Raw genomic sequence first — 24321 nt, 5'->3', positions numbered from 1 at the left:
AATAGTGAAAATATTTTTGTCATGCTAATTTCCCATTTCGGACCACTGTGCATTGGTTCCCAAAGTACGCCCGTTAATCGACTGAACCACAGAAGTACACAGCTGCTTGACTGATAAGTGGTGCATATGTGATCATGCAGTCGCGCTTGCTGGCCGAATGGAAATTACATTCAGAAACAGAAAAATTCAGTCTCCATCATTAAGTCATTACAAGTGGATTTTCTGTCGTTTGATAACATAGGTCTTGATGAATTTAGATTAACCCTGTAAAATTAAAAATTTTTCGGCTTGCCAAATTACCGGAACTTTATACATAGATTCACAATTCAGATGTTCTTCATATGTCGAAAGTCAAATTTTCCAAAAAAAAATAATAATCAATAGAATCGATATGAGAATAAGTTTTCTTTAAGCGAGAGTAGCCATTCAGGGGTTTTGTCTTTCTCTTATGAAAAGGCTACTCTCGTAGAAAAAAAAAAAACTTGACATAAAGTCAAGCATGCCGTACTTTCTTGAGGGATATCACAATATTACACTATTGCTACGCAAAAAATAATGTTTGTTTCGATTTATGCTTCAGCTAAATTAACTATGCAGTTTATGATATAATTTATCTGTACATGTTTCGAGGTTAAATATAAGTGAATTACGACTCTCCTTTTATGTGCACCTATAAAGACGTAATATTACACTTTTTTCAAAGAGTGTATGCCATCACAGTAAAAAACCTGTTTTAATCCATCTAGTGGTGTAATGATGCCTTTCTCATATCAATCATACTATCATATACAATACAGTGGTATTCTTCAAAATAATTTTCTTCGATTCTTAAAAGAATAATCGAAATCGGTTTGTTTGACCATCTACTGATAAAAACGATCAATTGGAGAAGATTTGAGGTCGATTTAGAAAACATTTTACGGGTTTCGCCCTTTTCAATGATGGTATAAAATTTTTAACACACTTTACCCTATATTTCCGAATCCGGATGAAATTCAGGAATTACGTACGGGTCCACATAACCTTTCATTTGAACCTAAGTTTGTGAAAATCGGCTCAGCCATCTCTGAGAAATGTTAGTGCACTTATTTTCACAATTTTTTGCACATTTTACCCCATCACTCCGGAACTGGAAGTCGGATCCAAATAAGAAATTTGGAATTTTGTATAGGACTACAAGACTTTTCATTTGAATCTAAGTTTGTGAAAATCGGTTCAACCATCTCCGAGAAAAGTTAGTGCAAAAAACGTTACATACACACATACGCCCATACGCACATTCACACACACACATACACACACACAGCCATTTTGCGTACTCGACGAACTGAGTCGAATGGTATTCGACACTCGCCCCTCCGGGCCTCGGTTCAAAAGTCGGTTTTCACAGTGATTGCATAACCTTTCTATATGAGAAAGGCAAAAATGATTTTTGAACCAAGTTTCATATAGATATCGAATCAGCTTGACGAAATTGCATTTCAATATTATTTCACTAATAGCAGGTTCCGTTTGGAGAACTTTTGACTACGCAGATAAAACTATTTTGTGAATTTGTATCAATTTTCATGCACCAATATGAAGCAGACGATTGAATGGAAAGTTAGTTTACAGTTCTATATACTTCTATTTACTATATGCTCCGAAAGCAGAACTAAGCGTTTTTTTTAAATACACAGTCTTGTTCATTGAAAAATCAATGCATTTCAATTTAATTTTACACCGATCATGGTTTAAAATCAGATTTTCGGTTCAACTAATGTATATTTTTTAGTATTATTGATTTACATGTCGCATAAACTTCAATATTTTTTCCTGTGTAGATACTTTTGAATGTTGAGTTAATAGACGGTTTTCAATTAATGTTGAAATTAAACGAATATTTCAGTTTTAACGTCATTGGTTGCCAACTTCTTCAGTCAAAGTTTTGAACAAAAATACTGAAATAATTACTACTCGAGTCTAATATTAAAAAAAAGCGATTTGCAAGAAACTTCATTTTTGATTTTGATAAAATTTCGTCCAAAGTTAGGTATTAACGTTCCCTACCCACATTTTCATAGATTGCAAGATGGTCATTTCTGAGGAAAAAACTTTTATAACAAAAATAAAAAAAATGTTTTTTTGAAAATCGATTTTAAATTTTTAAAATCCTTTCATCAGTGTAGCATTCGAATAGGAATTTTGAAAACAAAAAATAATGGATGCAAAAATTAAAACCTGAGACGGTGAAAGTTATACCTTCGAACTAACTTGTGAAAGAAGATGACTCAATGCAAGATGATTTGGAGTGCGTGAAATAAAACGCGTTGAAGCAGAATCATAGTAGGTATAGAGCGATTACATGCTGAATCGGCTGGTTATTGGCACGACTACCTTTAATTTTTTTCCAAACCACTTCAAACATCGTTTTCCGTCAACTACTCATCAATCCCGTTCCGAAAATACGCCATCTTGGATTTCCGAACTGCTTCAAACGTCGTTTTCCGTCATCTACTCATCAATTCCGGTTCGAAAATACCCATATTGTAAGGGTTTTTAGGAATATTGATAAACCGGAAGTCGCCATCTTGGATTTCCAAACCACTTCAAACATCGTTTTCCGTCAACTACTCATCAATCACGTTCCGAAAATACCCACATTGTAAGGGATTTTAAGGAATATTGATAAACCGGATGTCGCCATCTTGGATTTCCAAACCACTTCAAACATCGTTTTCCGTCAGATGCTAATCAGTCCCGTTCCGAAAATACCCACATTGTAAGGATGTTTAAGGAATATCGATAAACCGGAAGTCGCCATCTTGGATTTTGAACCGACCCCAAACATCATTTTCTTGCACCCACTTATCACACCCGTTCCGAAAATGGCCATGTGATTGGGGGTTTCCACATTCATTACACAAAACTTTTTTTACGAAGTAAATTCCAAATAACGTAAACTTTTTTTACGAAACCAAATCCCAAATAACGTAAACTTTTTTTACGAAACCAAATCCCAAATAACGTAAACTTTTTTTACGAGCCAAATCCCAAATAATGTAAACTTTTTTTACGAACTACCTCCATTTACTCCCGTTTAGTTCGTAAATGGAGGTTTCGGTGCAATGTGGTAGAAACAGGTGGAGCGAAGACAACTTTTCTGTGTTAGTTAAATTAATTTTGCTTCAGTAAGCCACTAAAACTAAAAACCACGTGCTTGCTTTCGTCACACCGTTCGGACTAGTTGGCATTGAATCAAAACATGTTTATTTTTCATGTATGTCGTCATACCAAACTATTTACAAATTTTTGGTTACCAATGCAAGCAAGCCATGTGGTCTGCACCACCTGTTTATATCACATTGGTTTCGGTGTACATCTTTCTGCCTTTCTCATAGAAAAAGTTTTGCAGTCACTGTGAAAACTGACTTAAGAACCAAGGACCTGAGGACCGAGTTTCATATATCATTCAACTCAGTTCGTTGAGTACACAAAATGTCTGTGTGTGTATATGTGTATGTAACGATTTGTGCATCTAGTTTTCTCATAGATGGTTGGACCGATTCTCACAAACTAAAATTTAAATGAAAGGTCTTGTGGTCTAATACGAAATTCTTGCATTTTGTTTGAATACGATATCCAATTCCGGAAATTAAGGGATAAAATGTGCAAAAATATGAAAATTTGTTTACTTATTTTTCTTGAAGATGACTGAACCGATTTTCACATAACTAGATCTACATGAAAGGTTCTAAAATCCCTAAGAAAATTTCTGATTTTCATCCTGATCCGATTTCTGGTACTGGAATTACAGAGTGACAGGTGTAAAAACTTCAATTTCAAATAACTTACTCACTTTTCTAAGAGATTTTAGGAAGTTCGGTTCAAATGAATGGTCTTGTAATTCCATACAAAACTTCTGAATTTCATATGAATCTGACTTCCGGTCCCGGATCACATTACAGGTGATGTGTGTCAAAAATCAAACGGTCTTATAAAGTGCAACTGTACGTACATGCGCTGGTACGGAAGAAGAAAACACCACACCACCTCTAAGAACAAATTTTGTCCGCATCCTGCTTCTTGGGTGATGAAAGTTAAAAATGTCTACCCTTAATGTAGTTGACGACACAACAATGCATGAAAATTTCAAAACAGACTGTAAAACTATTTGAATTTGTAGGCCTGGTTATCTGATGACCGTGAAAACTAGCTGCAACTGCGACAGTCTCTTGATTCCGGTTTCGGAAACAGCTAATTTATTGGTTTTGTAGTCCTCATGTAATCAGGAACGGCAAAAAATCGAAGAAAAATTATTGTTTTATGGAAATCACAGGTTCAGCAAGGGAGTAACCGCCATGTTGATAAAATAAAAGGTGATTTTTTTGAGGTTAGGATTTTCATGCATTAGTATTTGCTCAGATTTTTTGAAGTTATGATTTTCATGCATTATTATTTGCTCAGTATGCTCTGACATTTCATCATGAATAGACTTACTAACGAGCAACGCTTGCAAATCATTGAATTTTATTACCAAAATCAGTGTTCGGTTCGAAATGTGTTTCGCGCTTTACGCCCGATCTATGGTCTACATAATTCTGGTTGAATGGCTACGTAAATAAGCAAAATTGCCGCATTTGGAGTGAAGAGCAACCAGAAGCCGTTCAAGAACTGCCCATGCATCCCGAAAAATGCACTGTTTGGTGTGGTTTGTACGCTGGTGGAATCATTGGACCGTATTTTTTCAAAGATGCTGTTGGACGCAACGTTACAGTGAATGGCGATCGCTATCGTTCGATGCTAACAAACTTTTTGTTGCCAAAAATGGAAGAACTGAACTTGGTTGACATGTGGTTTCAACAAGATGGCGCTACATGCCACACAGCTCGCGATTCTATGGCCATTTTGAGGGAAAACTTCGGAGAACAATTCATCTCAAGAAATGGACCGGTAAGTTGGCCACCAAGATCATGCGATTTGACGCCTTTAGACTATTTTTTGTGGGGCTACGTCAAGTCTAAAGTCTACAGAAATAAGCCAGTAACTATTCCAGCTTTGGAAGACAACATTTCCGAAGAAATTCGGGCTATTCCGGCCGAAATGCTCGAAAAAGTTGCCCAAAATTGGACTTTCCGAATGGACCACCTAAGACGCAGCCGCGGTCAACATTTAAATGAAATTATCTTCAAAAAGTAAATGTCATGTACCAATCTAACGTTTAAAATAAAGAACCGATGAGATTTTGCAAATTTTATGCGTTTTATTGTTTAAAAAAGTTCTCAAGCTCTTTAAAAATCACCCTTTACTTGTTTCAGGTAACCAGTTCAGTATCAAAAATTATGTTACCGTTGTCTTCTTGTTTTTCTCTGGTATAAAAATTTCCCTATGCTTTAAAAGATTACCTACACTCTGTTACAAAAATTCTTCTTGTATTTTACAGTATTTTCCATCGAAATACTGTGTACTGTCTTAACTCGAAAATATATCATATTTTAATTCGTACTGTATTTTCTTATTGAAATGTAGCTACTGTATTTTTCACGTCGAAAAATAAATAAAAGACTTTAAGTCTTTGATGCATCGATTTGCGCAATAAAAAAAAGTCAGGAGGAGAGCAGTGGCAACAAGTAGAGAATGTAAATACATGCAAACAACAAACGGCGAGTTGTTCATGACAACAGGATGAATGTCAAATAGATTTGTCTCTTTTCATTGTTCATTATTGTTCACAGCGTGTCACAAAAAGGAAGAAAGCACTAATTCAACACCAACTTGCATTGGGAAATAAAAAAAAATATTAAGATGATGAAAATGATTCATCGTATATATTTTTTGTACTTTGTTTTCAGTAGTATTTTTTTAATTTTTCTGCAAAATGTTCTGTTTCTTTGTAAAAAAAACAAACTACGAGTGTTAATCATAACTAACAATAATATGTACAACAGAGAACCCGAAAGACCTCGCACTGGCTGGGTGTGTGTATTCTAGAAGGATGCGCCTACAGCGAGAATATAGAGTGACTGGAGATCGGCGACACAAGTTCGAGTATCTTGAAAATATGCAATTCGTTCAGTTATTCGATAAGTTAGTACATAAGACGTTAGCCTCCTAGAATTTATACAAGTCTTAAATTTAAACAAAAAATAATGAACTAAAAATGTGTGACGCATGAAAAATACAAACAGACATGAACTTACTTCCAGACCCGTACTCGAACTTTCTCACACTCTTTGTTGAAAATGGATCTCGCTGCATCGCTTTTAATTACGATCTACCAAACGAAAACCATTCTTTTACCGTTCAGTAATACCAAAACTTTTGAAATTGTTCAAACAGCTGTTTTTCATACGCCCGTTTCAACTTCGTACGATATGCAAAAACATTCCAACAATTTGGTGACACTTTCCGGCATACCGATGGTGGCTCACAGGAAAAATAATATAATTTCCCACTGCAAGTGGCAATAAAATAATTCCTTGGCCCAATAATTTCCGAGTCAACATACCGCTTGAGTGCTAAATAAAACGAAACTTTGAATGCTTGCAAAACTTTATCTATAAATATTGTACCCCACACGTCTTCCTTTTCCGGCAGCAGTTTTGACACACAAAAACTTTTGTGTAACAGGAACATGTCATGCAGAAGGCAAAACCAGAGGACAATAAATTAAAAATATTACATGAAATATGAAGCTGCATCAGATTGTGGCGAAAAACACTACAGCGCAGCGGCCAGTTTTCCTGAGAGGATGCTCCGTACAAACTCCCTTATGATACCGTAGCAACAACAGAAACAGAAACCATATATACTAGCTCGTCTCTGAATGAATGTAACGTGATAAACGAAATGGACCTGCCTGAAGGGTCCTGTCCACTCACGTCTACTGGCACTCGTCAGTCAAAATCAGTTCCCATACATACAGCAAAAGTTGAAGTCAGTCCGTGGAAAGAACATTTTTTCTGTGCGTTCTTCGTGGAACTGATTCGAGCTGATGGCAGTGTTGATGAATTTTCGGAACCCATAAATGTACGGGAAATGATAACGGAAATAAGCACTGTGCGGAAGCAATGGCTTTGACGGTCGGTCGACAGTATGTGGCACTTTTAAGGGTTTCCTAGATGGTACTCTTTCGGCTCCGAAAGTTTGACCGAAAAAGTTGAGCACTGAGGTTTTAAACAATCAATGAGTTGTGTGCTGTTTGGCATAAATCGGGTGAAACTCGACAGTATGGTTTTTCGGGGTATTCAGCGGATGTTTGAATACCGAATGATGAAGTTTTTATCGTAGAGTTAGTCATAGAAAATGATATTAGGAAAAAATTGTCATTGAAACAACTTCCCCTAACATGAAATTTAATGCTTCATTGAAACCTATCCCTTAGCTGCGGGAAAAAAACATGAAGTACATAAATGACTATAAAAATAATAAACAAATTCATTGAAAATCCGCTTGCACGGTTGGTTTCGGTCGTTAAGGCTCATTCCAACGAGAGCAGTGGCATTACCTTCCGGTGAATACTATTTTTCTTTCGGTAGGTATGCAACATCGACTCGTCTAATTGGATTTAATCCCTGCCAATTGTTCATGCGTGGTTACAAACTACAAAAAAAAAACATTGTTTATTCCTGCCAATTTCCTCTCGAAGCACTGACCACGCGTTATGGCATAATGTTTAATGAAATTTAATCAGTACTGGAAAATAATTGACTGCCAGTAGCTGTGGGTTGCTTTTCGTGTAACCTCGCCATTAATGAAGTTTATTGGAATAAAATTAAAAGTACCGAAGGATTTCCGGATCGTTTGATTGTTCTACCACTAACCAAATGGGTTATCGTACAGAATTTTCCGCTTCAAAATAATGAACCAGTACTGGCAGCTTTAAAACCATTTTCAACAGCTTTCCGATACGAACCCAGAGGAAATTTGCGGCCAGCAAATTCTCTATGTTTATATATCTTAATTCAACAAATCCTTTCCTGGTGTCGTAGTTGCTGGTGCTGTGGCTGGAGAAGAAACCGCAGCAAGGAAGTGAAATTTTCCGCTTCTTGGATCTTTCCTGCCATCGCGAAGTCATCTTCTTTCGACCGTCTCTGAGGGGCAATGTTTATTTATTTATTGAATTTAAGCCTGAGTTTTTTACCGTCATCACCAAAGTTGCCTTGAAGCCAAAGAGAAGACGTTTATTCTTGAGCTTCAACTACGGCATGAAGACATTCGTTTCCAGAACCATCCGGACGATGCAATATTTGTTAATTATAATCTACCGAAACGACTCCGAAGAGCCATTTTCTTAGTAAAAGATTTCAGGCTATACTGGTCGGTAAAATTTCAAGTAACCATCAACCCATTCCACCCTTTTGGGGAATCTAGAGATGGTAACCAAGTTTGCCAGTCGGAGTTTCTTCAATCGCCGCTATACGTTCTGGAATCGAAAATGCTCGTTATCGAGTGTTTGTAACCGGGCGCCATAAGCGACGATCGGTTGCTGCGGTTTGCAGAGGCTCTATACAAAATTTACTTCCATCCATTCCATGTGGGAGATAGTTTGTAAAGTGCCTCGAGGCAATAGTGCTGCTTTTTCAAGAATTGTTTATGAATTTTGATATACTCTTTTGGTATAGCTACATTTATGGAAGAAGAGTAACTGGATAGGAATATTATGCAAATATGATTCATCTAAAAATAGTTCATGAACAGAAACATGGAATGAGCACATTTTATACAAAAAATATTTAAATAATGGGATGCTATTGAATGTTCATGATATTAAATGATTTTCGTTCCATTTCGGTGCGGATCAAAAAAATTGGAACTACAGTTTACCAGCAGCAGCCGCGTTCCTAACAATTCGGTTTAGGTCGGAGAGTTTCAAACTTTGTAGAAACAAACTACAAAACTTTCATTTGGTTTCCACTTTACTGAGTCATTGGATCTCCGCTCCATAATCGAATGATCGCCTTAATGATGACGCTGGGTACACAGTTCGAAAAAATCTTGTGATTTTACATCTTATAAGATGCACATAAATGGAGCGTCGTATTTCACACAAATTCATTGTCAAGAACATGTAAAATTATGTGATTTAAAAATTGCATGGCTTGAATTAGAATGAAATAATGAACAAAAGATCGATAGCAGCAGCGCAACTTGAACCGAGAAACATTAGAATACAAGCACTTTTTTTTTTAATAACTATTTATTGGAATATGAGTTAAAATTAATTTCTTAAGATTTAAATTGGGTGTTCAGCCACAAGTGGTGACTTTTCAGCCCTATTATATATATATATATATATATATATATATATATATATATATATATATATATATATATATATATATATATATATATATATATATATATATATATATATATATATATATATATATATATATATATATATATATATATATATATATATGATTTGGTTATTACCATGAGGACATTATTTGCTTCCGCAATTCTGAGATTTTTGTGTAGGGAAAATTCAAAACCTACTTGTATTGTGTAATGGGGAAAAAGAAACTTATATACTAACTTACTAACTAATACAAAGAGCGAATCGATTCAATTGAAGATTGCATCGATTTTTGTCGGAATTTGCTTATAATATTATGTGACATTACATCTAATGGTTCTATATTTGTGAGTCTGTGTAACTCATTTGTACTAAACCAGGGAGGACGCTTCAAAATCATTTTCAGAATTTTATTCTGAATCCTTTGAAGCGTTTTCTTCCTGGTGGAACAACAACTTGACCAAATTGGTACTGCATAAAGCATGGCTGGTCTGAAAATTTGTTTATAAATTAACAATTTTTTCTTAGACAAAGCTTAGATTTTCTGTTTATAAGAGGATATAAACATTTAATATATTTATTACACTTTGCCTGGATTCCTTCAATGTGATCTTTGAAAGTGAGTTTTTTGTCATACGTTAAACCTAAGTATTTAGCTTGATCAGACCATGTCAATTCCAAGCCATTCAATTTGAGAATGTGATTATTGTTTGGTTTAAGAAAAGAAGCTCTTGGCTTGTGAGGAAAGATAATTAATTGCGTTTTTGCTGGATTTGGTTTAATTTTCCATTTTGACAGATAATCACTGAAAATATTTAAACTTCTTTGTAGGCGACTGCAGATCACTCTTAGATTTCTACCTGTGGCTAACAGACTTGTGTCGTCACAGAATAGCGATTTCTGACAACCAACGGGTGGATTTGGAAGATCAGAAGTGAAAATATTATACAAGATTGGAGCTACACTCGAACCCTGCGGAACACCGGCTCGTACGAGTAGCAATTCAGATTTACAATTCTGATAGCTAACCTGAAGAGTACGATCAGTTAAATAATTTTGAATCATTTTTATCAAATAAATAGGAAACTGGAAATCAGACATTTTTGCTATTAAACCTTTGTGCCAAACACTGTCGAATGCTTTTTCTATGTCTAGAAGAGCAACTCCAGTGGATAACCCAGAAGATTTATTTGATTTTATCATTTTCGTTACTCTGACAAGTTGATGAGTAGTTGAATGTTCATGACGAAATCCAAACTGCTCTGGTAAAAAAATTGAATTCTCATTTATATGAGTCATCATTCTCAACAAGATAATTTTTTCAAAAAGTTTACTGATAGAAGAAAGTAAGCTAATTGGTCGATAACTTGATGTTTCTGCAGGGTTTTTATCAGGTTTGAGGATAGGAATTACTTTAGCGTTTTTCCATCTCTTTGGGAAGTAAGCTAATGAAAAACACTTGTTGAAAATTTTAACCAGGAGTCTCAAGGCAACATCGGGAAGATTTTTAATAAGAATATTAAAAATTCCATCATTACCAGGAGCCTTCATGTTTTTGAGTTTCCTAATAATTGATTTAATTTCATTAAAATTCGTCTCAATAATGTCATCGTGTGATAACACTTGGGTTATATAAGATCATATTTCAGTGAGACTTCATTTTCAATAGGACTCACAACGTTCAAATTAAAATTGCGGACACTCTCGAACTGCTGAGCAAGTTTTTGAGCTTTTTCGCCATTTGTAAGAAGTATTTGATTTCCTTCCTTGAGAGCAGGAATTGGTTTCTGAGGTTTCTTAAGAACCTTAGAAAGTTTCCAGAAAGGTTTAGAATATGGTTTAATTTGTTCAACTTCTTTAGCGAAATTTTCATTTCGCAAAAGAGTAAATCTATGTTTAATTTCTTTTTGTAAATCCTTAACTATGTTTTTCATAGCAGGATCACGAGAACGTTGATATTGTCGTCGACGAACATTCTTCAACCGAATGAGCAGTTGAAGATTGTCATCGATGATAGGAGAATTTAATTTAGTTTGAGCTTTGGGAACTGAAAGATTTCTAGCTTCGATAATATAATGATTCAAATTGTCAATTGCTGTGTCGATGTCCGCAGAATTTTCTAAAATAGTTTCATGATCCACATGATTTTCAATGTGAGATCTGTAATCCAACCAATTAGCTCTATGATAGTTGAAAATAGAACTAATTGGATTAATTATAGCTTCGTTGGAAAGTCTGAATGTTACAGGAAGATGATCTGAGTCAAAGTCAGCATGTGTAATCGGTTCACTACAAATGTGACTTTGATCTGTTAGAACCAGATCAATTGTAGACGGGTTTTTCACTGAAGAGAAACAAGTCGGATTATTGGGATGAAGAACTGTGAAGTAACCAGTTGAGAGTTGATTATGAAGTGTTTTACCATTACTGTTATTTTGCCTACAATTCCACTGGACATGGTTAGCATTTAAGTCCCCTATTACGAAAAATTTCGATCGATATCTTGTAAGTTTTTGCAAATCGCCTTTAAAGAAATTTAATTGTACGCCGGTGCATTGGAAGGGCAAATATGCTCCAGCGATGAAATAAATTCCATGAATGTTTTCAACTTCGATTCCCAAGCTTTCAATAACTTTAGTATTGAAAGAAGGTAAAATTCGATGTTTAATTTGCCGTTGGACAAAAATGGCAACTGGATTACTTTTCAATTTGACATTTGGTTTAAGAAAAGTTTCTGTCACAATGGCAATATGGATTTTGTGAACTTCGAGAAAATTATAAAATTCATCTTCACTCGATTTCAAAGATCGAGCATTCCAATTTAAAATATTCAAATATTTATTTAACATCACTGTTAAATTTTAAATTCATTATAATATTATTTGCAAATTTCCATCCGATTTGAAATGCTTCAAAAAGTGATGAAGTCGAATTCATTTGGATGATCATTTGAAAAAGTTGATCTTGTAGGTAGATCATTTTATGTTCAGTTATATCGCCTAAATCGACTTCATTTAAAGAAGCGAATGGCATTGAAGGAATACTTGTAGGTAGACTGCCATTAGAAGAAGATGATTTGGCCGATCTACCTGTTAATAAATTGTTTTCGTTAGAAGATTAACTGCAAGGTGGTACTGTGTTTTGATTATTTACATTAGAAGAAATAGGTGGTAGATTTCTACCTCATATACCAGCATAACTGGCATTAGAAGAAGATGATGACGAGGTCGATCTACCTGTCAATAAATTGTTTTCGTTAGAAGACGAATTGGCAGGCGTACCTGTTTTTTGTTTCAAATTCGAAGAAATCAGTGCCTTAGAAGAATTAGGCGTGGCATTTGTAACGGTTTTTTGATTTTCAGGTATGTTCTGTAAATTTAAGGTCGTTGATTTGACTTGTTGTCGAAGCGAACGAGCGTTTAAAATTTTTTCCCTGACAGGACATTTCAAATAATTGGATTTATGATTTCCATTGCAATTTGAACATGAAAATTTATCAGTGGTTTCATTCATTGGACAAACGTCTTTCGAATGCGATTTACCACAATTCAAACACCGTATATCCATATGACAATTTTTGGTTCCATGACCGAAGCCTTGACAACGACGATATTGCGTTAAGTTTGCAATACGATTATGCCGTTTATAATGTTCCCAATGAATTTTAATGTGGGAAATGAAACGTACTTTTTCTAAAGTTTTCAAATTGTTTACATCACTTCGATTGAAGTGTATTAGGTAAAGTTCATGGGAAATTCCAGAGCGTGGTTTAGAAGTACCATTCGCTCTTTTTTTCATAAGTATTACTTGGGAAGGTGCAAAACTAAGCACTTCTTTAAGTTCATTTTTAATTTCATCAATACTTTGATCATTTGATAATCCTTTCAAGACAGCCTTGAAGGGTCTGTCTGATTTTATATCATATGAATAAAATTTATGAAGTTTCTCGGACAAATATCGAATAAGACGTTCGTACTCTTCCAGTCCATCCACCAAGACTCGACATTCTCCTCTTCGTCCGATTTGAAATGAGACTTTTACTTCCGGGAGAAAAGTAGAAAGCTCAGTACGGAATGCTTTGAAGTCGGAAATCATCACCGTCACTGGTGGCATAGATTGATGTTTCTTCCCAGAACGACAAGAGTCCATTTTGGGAATTTTTGAAGAATTTTCTTCTATGTCGCTACAATCGGATTCAGGAAGAATCTCGTAAATATTGTTAGAAGGCATAGGATCAGCGGAAGGGAAATCCGTCCGTTGTCTTTTATTTTTACATTCAGATTCTATAAGATCGTGAATGTTATTAGAAAAATGTTGAATAACGGATTGTGATTTATTCCGTATTGAATTATATTTAGCCTTAGGCTTGTTGCCTTTCCGGTTGGACGCAGGCATTTTTGAAATTAATGAAATTTTAAATTAAATTAACTAGGCTAAATTAGTCTTCGATTAGACTCCTAGCTAGCCTTAAAAAAGGCTGATTAATTTCTTAGTCACTCTGATATCACTCTTTGTATCACTTAGTCACTCTAATATCACTCTTTGTATCACTTAGTTAGTGATTCAGGTAGCCTTGAAAAAGACTGAAGCCTTGAATCAATGAAACTCTAGGTAGCCAGAAAAAAATTCCAGGAGCCAAGAGCTATACGCGTGCGGTGCGAACGACTGTTCAACACCGACTGAGAATACAAGCACTTCGATTACTCGACTGAACCACAGTGTTCATATCTGTTCATTGAATAATTGATACATATAAATCCATACAGTAGCACTTGGTAACCGAGTGCAAATTACAATCGGAGCGTGTGAAATTCTGTGCGAGTGGAATATTATGTCATTTGAAAAATTAAGTAGTTGTGAATTGTATCGTTTGTAGAATTCTGTCACCTGTAAAATTCATATCTTTTTTATATGTAAATTATTAGGTAGGTTGGTACAAATTAGTACCAAACCACCATTGTTATCTCTGTATCACCCCAGCTTCAATCGTTGCTAAAGCTGGTCAAATTCACACTTCGCATGAGTGTGATCGTAACTCTTTTCGTACTTTTTTCGATACATCTACTCCAAAACAATGATTTTTATTCAAACACGTCTTAAAAAATTATAATATTTTTAATAAAATGTTTGTAATTTATGTTACAACGACACAGTAAAAATCATTTCCAAAATCAATTTTACTTGCTAGGTTTTTCTTCACGAGTCGTCATAAAACCATTTCTTGATGTTGAAACTTTATTGTAGATCATGGTATCCTTTTTAGAAGCGAGTTGCTTGGGTAAACTGTAAATTTTGTTTTTAATTTGGTAAACTTTAAAATGTTTTAAAAGCTTTTCTTCACATTTTCCACCTGATAAAATTTCAATGTTATCAGGTGTACAACTTTGCTTCCACCGTTTGCCGATAGGTGGCTGTACCGGCTGAGGCTGGTCAAAATACTTAGATGATAATGCCTTTAAAGTGAATGTGTACAGTGCCTAACGAATTGTCATCGCCGTTTCAGTGACAGTTGTTCTTGTTTTCGTATTATTCACGCTTGAAAATGTCTGTTTATGTGCCCAATTCTCGCCATTTGCAAAAAAGTTTCACTTTTCTGTTACAATTAGAAAAAAAACCTGTTTTGATCCACCTAGTGGTGTAATGATGCCTTTCTCATATCAATCATACTATCAAATATAATACTGGTACTCTTCAAAATAATTTTCTTCGATTCTTAAAAGAATAATCGAAATCAGCTTGTTTGACCGTTAACTGATAAAAACTATCAATTGGAGAAGATTTAAGGTCGATTTAGAAAACTTTCTACGGTTTTTCACCCCTCTTAGTCATGGTAAAAATTTTAATACAGTTTACCCTATATTTCCGGATCCGGAAGTCGGAAGTCGAACCGGGATCCGAAAACGGCCGGAAAGATGAGAGAAAGTTGTAATAATACATCTGTAAGCACTTTTTCGCAGTAAACCTTTTAATTTAAAAAAAAAACGGCATAAGCAAAGTTGTACACCTGATAGAATGTTCCCGTTGTTGCTGTATTAGTCATATGGAACTCAATCACCAGAGCAATAAAGTATGAAGTCCGTTTTATCATCTACTTTTCAATTTTTAATTTCTTAATGTTTAAAAGCTTACGAGGGTTGTTGTGTGGCATATGTTTCAAAACTGTACCAGCTGTTAGAATTATCGATTGAAAAACCATCTTCAACAACCTTTCTTGAGAGCTAAATTCATTACATACTTGAAACACAGTAAGAAGTACTTCGGCGTAGCAATACATAATATCTACGACGTGGCATAAAACACCGCGAATTCACATTGTCTTTAAATTCTAGGGCTAGAAGATAGACGAAGTTTAAATGGGAAACAAGACTTTAATTTTGTTTTAAATGTAAATAAAAAGTATTCAAATTAAAAAAAAGTTAGATTTCGTTATTGTGTACCAGGCTTTAGCGATCATAATGAATTCTCTGCTCTTATATCTATGTTTCAAGGAAATCCGGTATTTCCGATTTTCGTAGTTGTAATTTTTTAAATATAAATTATGAACCACGCTAATTATTTTATTTGTCAGTTGTATAATAGCAAAAGAGCTTGAAGAACTGTGTTAGGCGAAGTTAAGAGGCTCATAGTAAACAAAATTCTGTTGATGAATACAAGCTTGTCCTAGCAATTTGTATAATTTGTTCATTTGTTTGTAATTATTCATCTGACCCAGCTCATTTTAACGAAAAAAATAATCAAAACATAAAAAAAAAAAAAATTTCTATTATGACAGTTCGTAATTAAACACATGGGACGAAATATTAAAATCAAAGAACTGGAGATTGGAATATATAAACAAAAATTCTTGTAGAAGAAAACACATATTACTATACCATATATCTTCATTGGGCGAATGTACATCGTTCATGAGAAGCGTAAATGTACGATGCTCAGATCAATCGAATTGTCTTCTGAGATGTGTCTACTCGCATGCCAGGATAGTGAAAATGATAGTTCAATTCCAGTGATTGAAAAATATTTGCAAGTTTGAGTTCGGTCTCCGGATCGTTTTCTATTTTCGCAATATTATCTTTTAATTAAGCGACTCCCAAAGTTAACCCCTTGCGTACAATCCTGCAAAAACTCCCGTAGCGTACAATTGGGGTAAGGGTAACTCCACGTGTCTTTAATCACTTTAATCACTTTAATCTTTTTTCGATTTTCGCCATTTTTCATTCTGTGTGGAATTTTATCGGAAAAACGATAATCTATGCTGCTTTATATCTTCTTTTCAAAATTTTCCTTGTGTTTTTGGTTGAAAACTAAGCACACATATTTTCCCTAGAAAAACATGTGTTTTTTAAGAAAGCGATATAAAAGTATACGAAAACAATATTTTTCTACCTTACCACGCACACACACATAAGAGTAACTATGCAAAAAAACAAAAAGTTTCAATTTGTAGGTTGTGTTAGGTGTTAGCCAAAAGAACCGATTTCGACTATACCGTTTCATAGTTCCCGATTCAGGGAATACAGGAACTTTTGCTCAAAAACTCAAAAAATGGAACTCACTTCATTTTCTGAGAAATGGTTCAACCGATTTTTCAAGCTTTGGGTCGAATTGAAGGTCTTATAGTGTCATAAGCTGTTATTAAATTTTGTCCGTATCCGACTGTCGACTTCGAAATTGCTTGTCTTAGGCACTTACCTAAAGTAAGGGTTTTTTTTATTATTTAAAAGGTATTTTTATTCAGGCCTATTTGCGTACAAGCTTTACGTGGCCGAATTAGCCGATTTTTTAAATAATGTGTTTTTTGAAGTGGATCTCGTTGTCACTCTTTTTCTAGGAGGAGAGGAGCTTCCATTTCCCTCCTGCGTGGGATGCACGCGTTCTTCTATGGCATTGTCCACCATGTGCACAGGGATTTTGTATTCAATGTTATCACACTCAACACTGTGCACCTCGTTGTTAACCGAAGCGAATGCAATTGCATCGCTTTCACGTTTAAACATAATGTACACACAGTTAGACGCCTTGTTGAATTGAATCTCAGTTACTTTATTAGCGTCTAGATGCATTCGTTCTTTAAGTAAGATTTCAATTCCATTTGCTGCTGGTCTAACTTTGCAACGCTTGAAATCTATGCAAATCGAATTTGGTCTTGTAGGCCAAGATTCCGGCTTTGTTAAATCGTATTTGACCATTCCGTACACTCTATTGTTCACTGTACTGTATCATCTTTGTTTCTGTTGTTTCGACCGTAATAGATTTGCGACCGTAAATGATTTTCGACTGCGTCATGTGAGATGCGAGCACGATCTGAAAGTAAGGGTTATGCCGAAATGGTGAAATGATGATGCAAATGATGATCTTCTTGGGTAATGAAAAATGCATATGAAATAAAAGACTAGTGCATACTTGCTCGGAGTTATGTTGAACTCAAATTAATCTCAGGAAAAAAGTCTCGGAAAATTATCCGGTACTCGAGCAATCATCTGCACCTGCCAGGGTAGGGAAAGCGTTTCTCGTGTAATCACCTCACCAGTTTATCCCTTTGTACGAGAGATCCATACACACACGTTCGATACAATAGAGTTTCGAAACAGCTTTCATAGAAGCAATCAGCCATAATCTAGCCACGCACGAATGAACTGACTAATTGTTTAGTTTATCAGCATTTATTCTATACCGTGTGTGTGATGAGCGATCGTTCGCTGTTTAACTTCGTCGGTAATGAATTCGTAGCATCTAGGATTATAATAGTACGCCGGTACTATGGAAAAACCATCATCAATGATGAAATATTTGAAACAGAAAGTTTAAAATCTTCTCCGGCTAAAATGCATGTAGGGTAAAATAGTATAAATCGCCACTCCCGATTAAAACGCCCTCCCTCCAATTCTAAGAATTCAGGACTTTTCTGCAAAATATGAATAAATTGAGAAAAAATCATTAGGCAGCTATAAAACGTCCAATAGCCGGTTTCTGTATAGTATTTTTCTTTTATCAGTACTAATGTATCTACAAAGCAAAGCTTTGGTATTACATTCCTGTAGTGGAATTTGACCTTCTGTTTCAACAGACTTCGCAGCCGATTCAGAGTGTACAGAACCATTGCATGGCTAGTGCTACGATTCTACTGACACTACGAATCCTTCCAGGTCGAGGCTCGAACATACGACAACTGGTTTATAAGACCAGCCCCCTAATGTATCTACTCATGGCTTAAATATGCAAAAAAAGCCATATCTTCAATATATATGGGGCATTCCACACAAAATCAAACACCCAACTTTTTTTCTCACCTAACAATTTTTTTCGGTTTAAAAAAAGAGCCTTTTTTCAACAGCCTGTAAACTTAAACCTCCATTTACGTAAACTTTTTTTACGTTACCTCTTTTTACGTAACTCGTTTTACGAATAAAATTCCAAACAACGAAATCTTTTTTTACGAATCAAATCCCAAATAACGTAAACTTTTTTACGAACCTACTTCGTAAATAGAGGCTTTTGAATACAATGAAAACCATGTCCGGCTCATTTATATTTCATGAAAGTTACTTCAATATGGGTATTTTCGGAACGGAATTTATGGGTAGATGTCGGAAAACGATGTTTGAGGTGGTTTTGAATTTTAAGATGGCGACTTCCGGTTTATTGATATTCCTTGAAAACTCTTACAATATGGGCATTTTCGGAACGGGTTTAATGAGCACATGTCGGAAAACGATGTTTGAGGTGGTTCTGAATTCCAAGATGGCGATTTCCGGTTTATTGATATTGCTTGCCAACCCTTACAATGTGGGTATTTTCGTAACGGATTTGATGAGTACATACAATATGGGTATATTTGGAACGGGTTTGATGAGCACTTGTCGGAAAACGATGTTTGAGGTAGTTCTGAATTCCAAGAGCGTGACTCCCGGTTTATTGATATTTCTCAAAAACCATTACAATATGGGTATTTTCAAAACGGGTTTGATGAGTACATGTCGGAAAATAATGTTTGAGGTGGTTCTGAATTCCTAGATGGCGACTTCCAATATATATTGATATTCCTCAAAACCCTTTACAATATTCCTCAAATTCTCTACAACTGGTTTGATAAGTAGATGTCGAAACACAATGCTTGAAGTGGTTCTGAATTGCAAGATGGCATTACCATCTGCTCCAGCTCTTTTTATCCAGAATTTCCCTTTAGTTAGGGTTCCACAGATAATCTGAAACTGATTTGACTGGTATTTTAGTGTTTTTGTTTTACTAATTCCGTCTATAATTAAGATCTGCTGCAGATTTTATGCTACTGCTTCAAAAATGTAAGCGCTTACTAATGAAAACCGTTCCGAAAATAGGCATATTGTGATGATATTCGAGCAGTTTGAGAAATATCGACATTTCGGAACGATTTCAAACATCGTCTTCCTACATCTACTCATCAAACCCGATCCGAAAATACCCATATTGTAAGGGTTTTAAAGGAATATCAACGAACCGGAAGTCGCCATCTTGGAAATCTTTTCCGATTTGGATGAAACTTTGCACATGGCTTCAGTATGGCAAACCATAAGTTTTGAACCGATGGAGAGGTCAATCCGATTCACGACCGATTTTTAAAAAGGGCGTATGTATTTTTGCATTTCACAAAAATTGCCTTTTTCAAATCGTTGTAACTCGGAAACCGTTAATTGTACAAAAAAGGCGTTCAGGAAGAAGTTGCAGGGAATCGATTGGGTACTCTAAAAATATATATACACTGAAAAAAAATTTTGATTTTTTTCTCAATAATTACAAAATAATCCGAAAAAGTTAAATTAAAAAAAATCATCCTTTTAATTTTTGTTTCATAATTTTTATTTTAAAGCAGTTACTAAAACCTACAGATTGATGGCTCACCCATCCGTGACTTTTGAAAAATGAAGAAGTTACAACTAAAACAGTTTACGGGTGCATGCAAATGATCAAGTTCTTCTCGTTGTAATTCGGAAACCGTTCATCGTACAAAAATGGCGTCCAGGAAGAAGTTGTAATGAATCAATAGGGCACTCTAAAGAAATATACACTGAAAAAAATTGGTTTTTTTCTCAATAATTTGATTTTTTTTCTCAATAATTTCAAAATGAACCAAAAAAAAAAACAAAACAAATCAGTGTTTCGACTTTTTTTTAATAATTTTTATTTTAAGGCTTTTATTAAAACCTACAGATTGATGGCTATCCCATCCGTGCCTTTTGAAAAATGAAGAAGTTACAGCTAAAACAATTTACAAATATATTCGAAATTTCAAGTTCTCGTTGAAAGATAATCATTTATAATTAAAGATACTTGTGCGCGGTGGAGCCATATTCACATATATTATGGACAACCACAGCTTCTGTAATCCAATTTGCTACACAAATTTTGTACCACAGATCGCAGTTTTTTTATGTGAGGAGTTTGCAATTTACTGACTCCCATCTTATTTTTTTGTGAGTATTACAGAGAGGTATATTTTGGGTTCTGAAGTGTCGAGTTTTCTGTTGAAGTTTTTTTTGTTTCTTTTTTTCTGAGAGCCGGAAGAGGTTGAAGAATGGTACTATAAATGTAGGCTGATGTTGTTAACTGCTCCTTTGTGGCATTGACAGCTAATGAGACAGATAACCAGTCTTAATCAAAACTACGCTCAAATCGCTGTAGGTAGACTACAAAGATATCTCGGTAATTGCAATTGTTAATAACTGATATTTATTAATACTGTTGTTGATGAGGAGGATGTGGTATTCTGAATTATGTGATATCCACATTGAGTATGGGTATGATGGGTTTAGCGTGCAGAACGCGGGAGAGTCTGGATGACGGTGGAAGGCGATGAGCGAACGGGTGTGTACAATATAAGTTGATGACTGATAGAAGGAGAATATCACAACGACTTTCCTCAATTTTTGCGTTCAAACGATCTAACAACACTATGTAGTATTCGCTATTGATTGTTTTTTCTTTCTCAAGATAGTTGATGAAGATTATACCATGTGCATCCCAAACTACTGAAGCCGTAACCCTCCCAGCTGACTATTGTACTGCTAGGTTCATCGGCTGCACTCCACTCAGGTGATGATCGCTTTGATTCCGGAGTAAAGTGATTGATCTATATTTCATCCGTTGTCACATATCGACGCATAAAACCTTATTTATTATTTCTAAATATGACCAAACACTGCTCTTAATCATCAATACATAGTAGTTTTTGATCGGCTGTGAGTAAACGGAGCACCCATATGGTCAAATGTTCTCGCATAATTGTAAACACATTACCGTTTGATATGTTTACGCTCTCAACCATCTCACGTAATTTCAATTTACGATTAGATATAATCATTTATGAATTTTTTAAGGTTTCTAGAGCAACCACCACAATTGGGCGACCAGAACGTTCACCATCATCGCTATCTGTACGACCACGTTTAAATTCAGCAAAATAATAACTAAAGGTTCTTTTCGATGGAGTAGAGTCCGGATAACATTTTTGAAACCATTGCAGAGCTTGTACAGTACCTTTTTTTCATAAATTAGTGTTGATGAATTATCACACGAAATTGTTTTGAATCCATTGTTTTGAAAATGACTTTTTTCTGACTAATTCGAAATTTCATGAAAAACACATAACCTTTTGAAAAATGGTACTTCATAAACGTCATTAGGATTTGACAATGGGAATGATAGCGCCATCTATCAGTGATACAACTTATTGAGTTATATGTTAGATGTACCAAGTCCTATCTGTAAGGATTGACGGCATTTTAAATATGTAGCACAGCTAGAAATGTTACTTCTTACGACTGACACGGACACGATTTAGAAGTTTCGTGATTTTCATTATTTTTGATGTTTTTCTCGTAAAGCTGGGATACCGATTTAAAAAAAATTATCTTGATTCGATGAATAAATTTATTTTTGGACATTTCGCAGTTTTCGAAGTGCTGCTCTGAAAAGGTATGAGTAATGGAACAAATGGTAACCGGACGAAGCAATGTCCGGTGAATATAGCATGTGATGCTAGACTTTTCATTTCAGCCTATCTAATTAAGTTTTCATAACTTGGAACCATGTGGTCTTGTATTTTCATGAAAAATAAATTATTTTGTCATGACGATTTATATTGCGGCCGCTTGTGTTGCTATACTCTGTTCAATTGTTACAGACCCTGTCAGCTTGGAGTGAAATCAATTTTTAGTTCAGCAACGCCATCGTACGGCATTACATTCAATATATCATGTCGTTTGAATGGGTGCGCAGTATTGCTATTTTGGCGCGCACGAATTTGACATTTCTCTCCCCTACCTCTATGTATGAGATTCGATACGGACTCGCCTGAGGGCGCCATGCTTGCAAAAAAGAATGTTGCCAATGTTTGTTCGGGGAATGTGAGAGCTGGATATCTTGTTAATATGATGTCTTTGCTTGTTATCTGAATACGTCACCAGTTATGGTTTCACCCGGTTGAAGCATCTTATAAAAAGAAACTCCACTTGAGCCCACTTTTTTTTTGGTATTCCGGAACGTTTTTTGTCGTCCAATTTAAAACTTCCATTTTTGAACCGCGTAAACCACTTAATGCATCTCTGCTCATCTAGAGTATGTTTACCGTAAATTTCAACTAAAATGCGTTGACTTTCCTTAGCCCTTTCCTTCATATTAAAGTAATAAAGAAACACTTCCCACAAAAACGATTTTTCAGGCACGAACATCGACATGTTTGTTATTGCACCACAAATGCTACACACTACGTAAAAATCATGTAAATTTACTTTCCCGATAAGGCACACAAAAGAACCGTCTCAATGCACACGGAAAAGCCAGCGACCGCAAAACAACTAAAATATTAGTGGTTTTCTGAATTTGATTGGGTAATATTTGGTACAACTAATCGATTGTTGTTTTAACTGAACTGTCATTTTTTATATATCGTGCTGGCAGCTTAGCAATGACATCCAGCAGAGACACGCACCACAAACGAGTAATGAAACGTTACAGTTGAGCATTGACATACACCCTAAGGAAAAAATAAAACGTTTCAATGAGGTGTCACTCGTGCAACTGAGCAACTTACTTACTTACAGAGCTTGGATTACAATTAACTCTTATATTCTTCTGCAAACTTTTACTCACATGAAACGGCCACTACATAACTGACATAAATGACGTTTATTTGCCATTGAAAATTTTCAATATGAAACGTTGCTGGTGAAATGAAAAGGATTTTTGTTCTGCGTTTTGCTGTCTTCGTTCTCCGCCAACTGACAGCATTTCGTTTACCTGAATGGTTATGACAAAATCAACAGATATGCTAGTTAAATCAACAACGTTTTAATTGAAACAGTCAGGGCGTGAAACAACAATTGCAATATTGTAATTTTGTGATCTGTGGGTTTCCAGTGCACTTACATTTACAAACTTACATTTATATTTCAAAGAATATAAAAAAATTAAGTCATCGACTTTACAGCTTAGTCAGTTGAATTTGACATCGAAACAGACACATTTTTTTCCTGTTAATGGATGTGATATTCTATCATCACCCTAGAAACTACGGCATGCTTGGATTTACGTCAAGTGTAAGTTCAATTTTTTTCATATTAGCGCCATAAAGCAGAAAAAAGCTAGATACCCGAGTTTATTGCACAGAAAAAAATATGAATTTTACAGGTGATATAATTTTACAAATAGTACAATTCATAACTAATTAACTTGTCAAATGACGCAATATTTCATTCATACTGAATTTTACAGGCTCCGAATGTAACTATGTCGATTAACTGGTGTGTTTTGTGATCTAATGTTTCTCGATTCAAGTCGCGCTGTTGCTTTCGATCTTATGTTTTCTATTTCGTTTGATTTTTAGCCGTGTAATTTTCAAATCACACAATTTTACATATTCTGGAATATAAATTTGTGTGAAATACAAAACTCCATTTATGTGCCTCTTATAAAATGTAAAATAATAAGATTTTTTCGAACTGTGCACTTTTTCAATAAGTCAAGTAATGTTTCTGTGATTAGAATAGCACTGATTACTTTTCATCCTC

At 35.1% G+C, this 24321-nt stretch overlaps 1 protein-coding gene across 10 annotated transcripts in view; it reads left to right on the top strand.

Annotated features, from left to right (window-relative positions):
* LOC131435488 (uncharacterized) overlaps positions 1–24321 on the top strand; it is a 682557-nt gene that overhangs the window by 264138 nt on the left and 394098 nt on the right. The window lies entirely within an intron of this gene.

Source organism: Malaya genurostris, chromosome 3, assembly GCF_030247185.1.
Source record: "Malaya genurostris strain Urasoe2022 chromosome 3, Malgen_1.1, whole genome shotgun sequence".
In the NCBI taxonomy this organism is placed as follows: Eukaryota; Metazoa; Arthropoda; class Insecta; order Diptera; family Culicidae; genus Malaya; species Malaya genurostris.
This window is presented reverse-complemented; position numbering and strand designations above follow the sequence as displayed.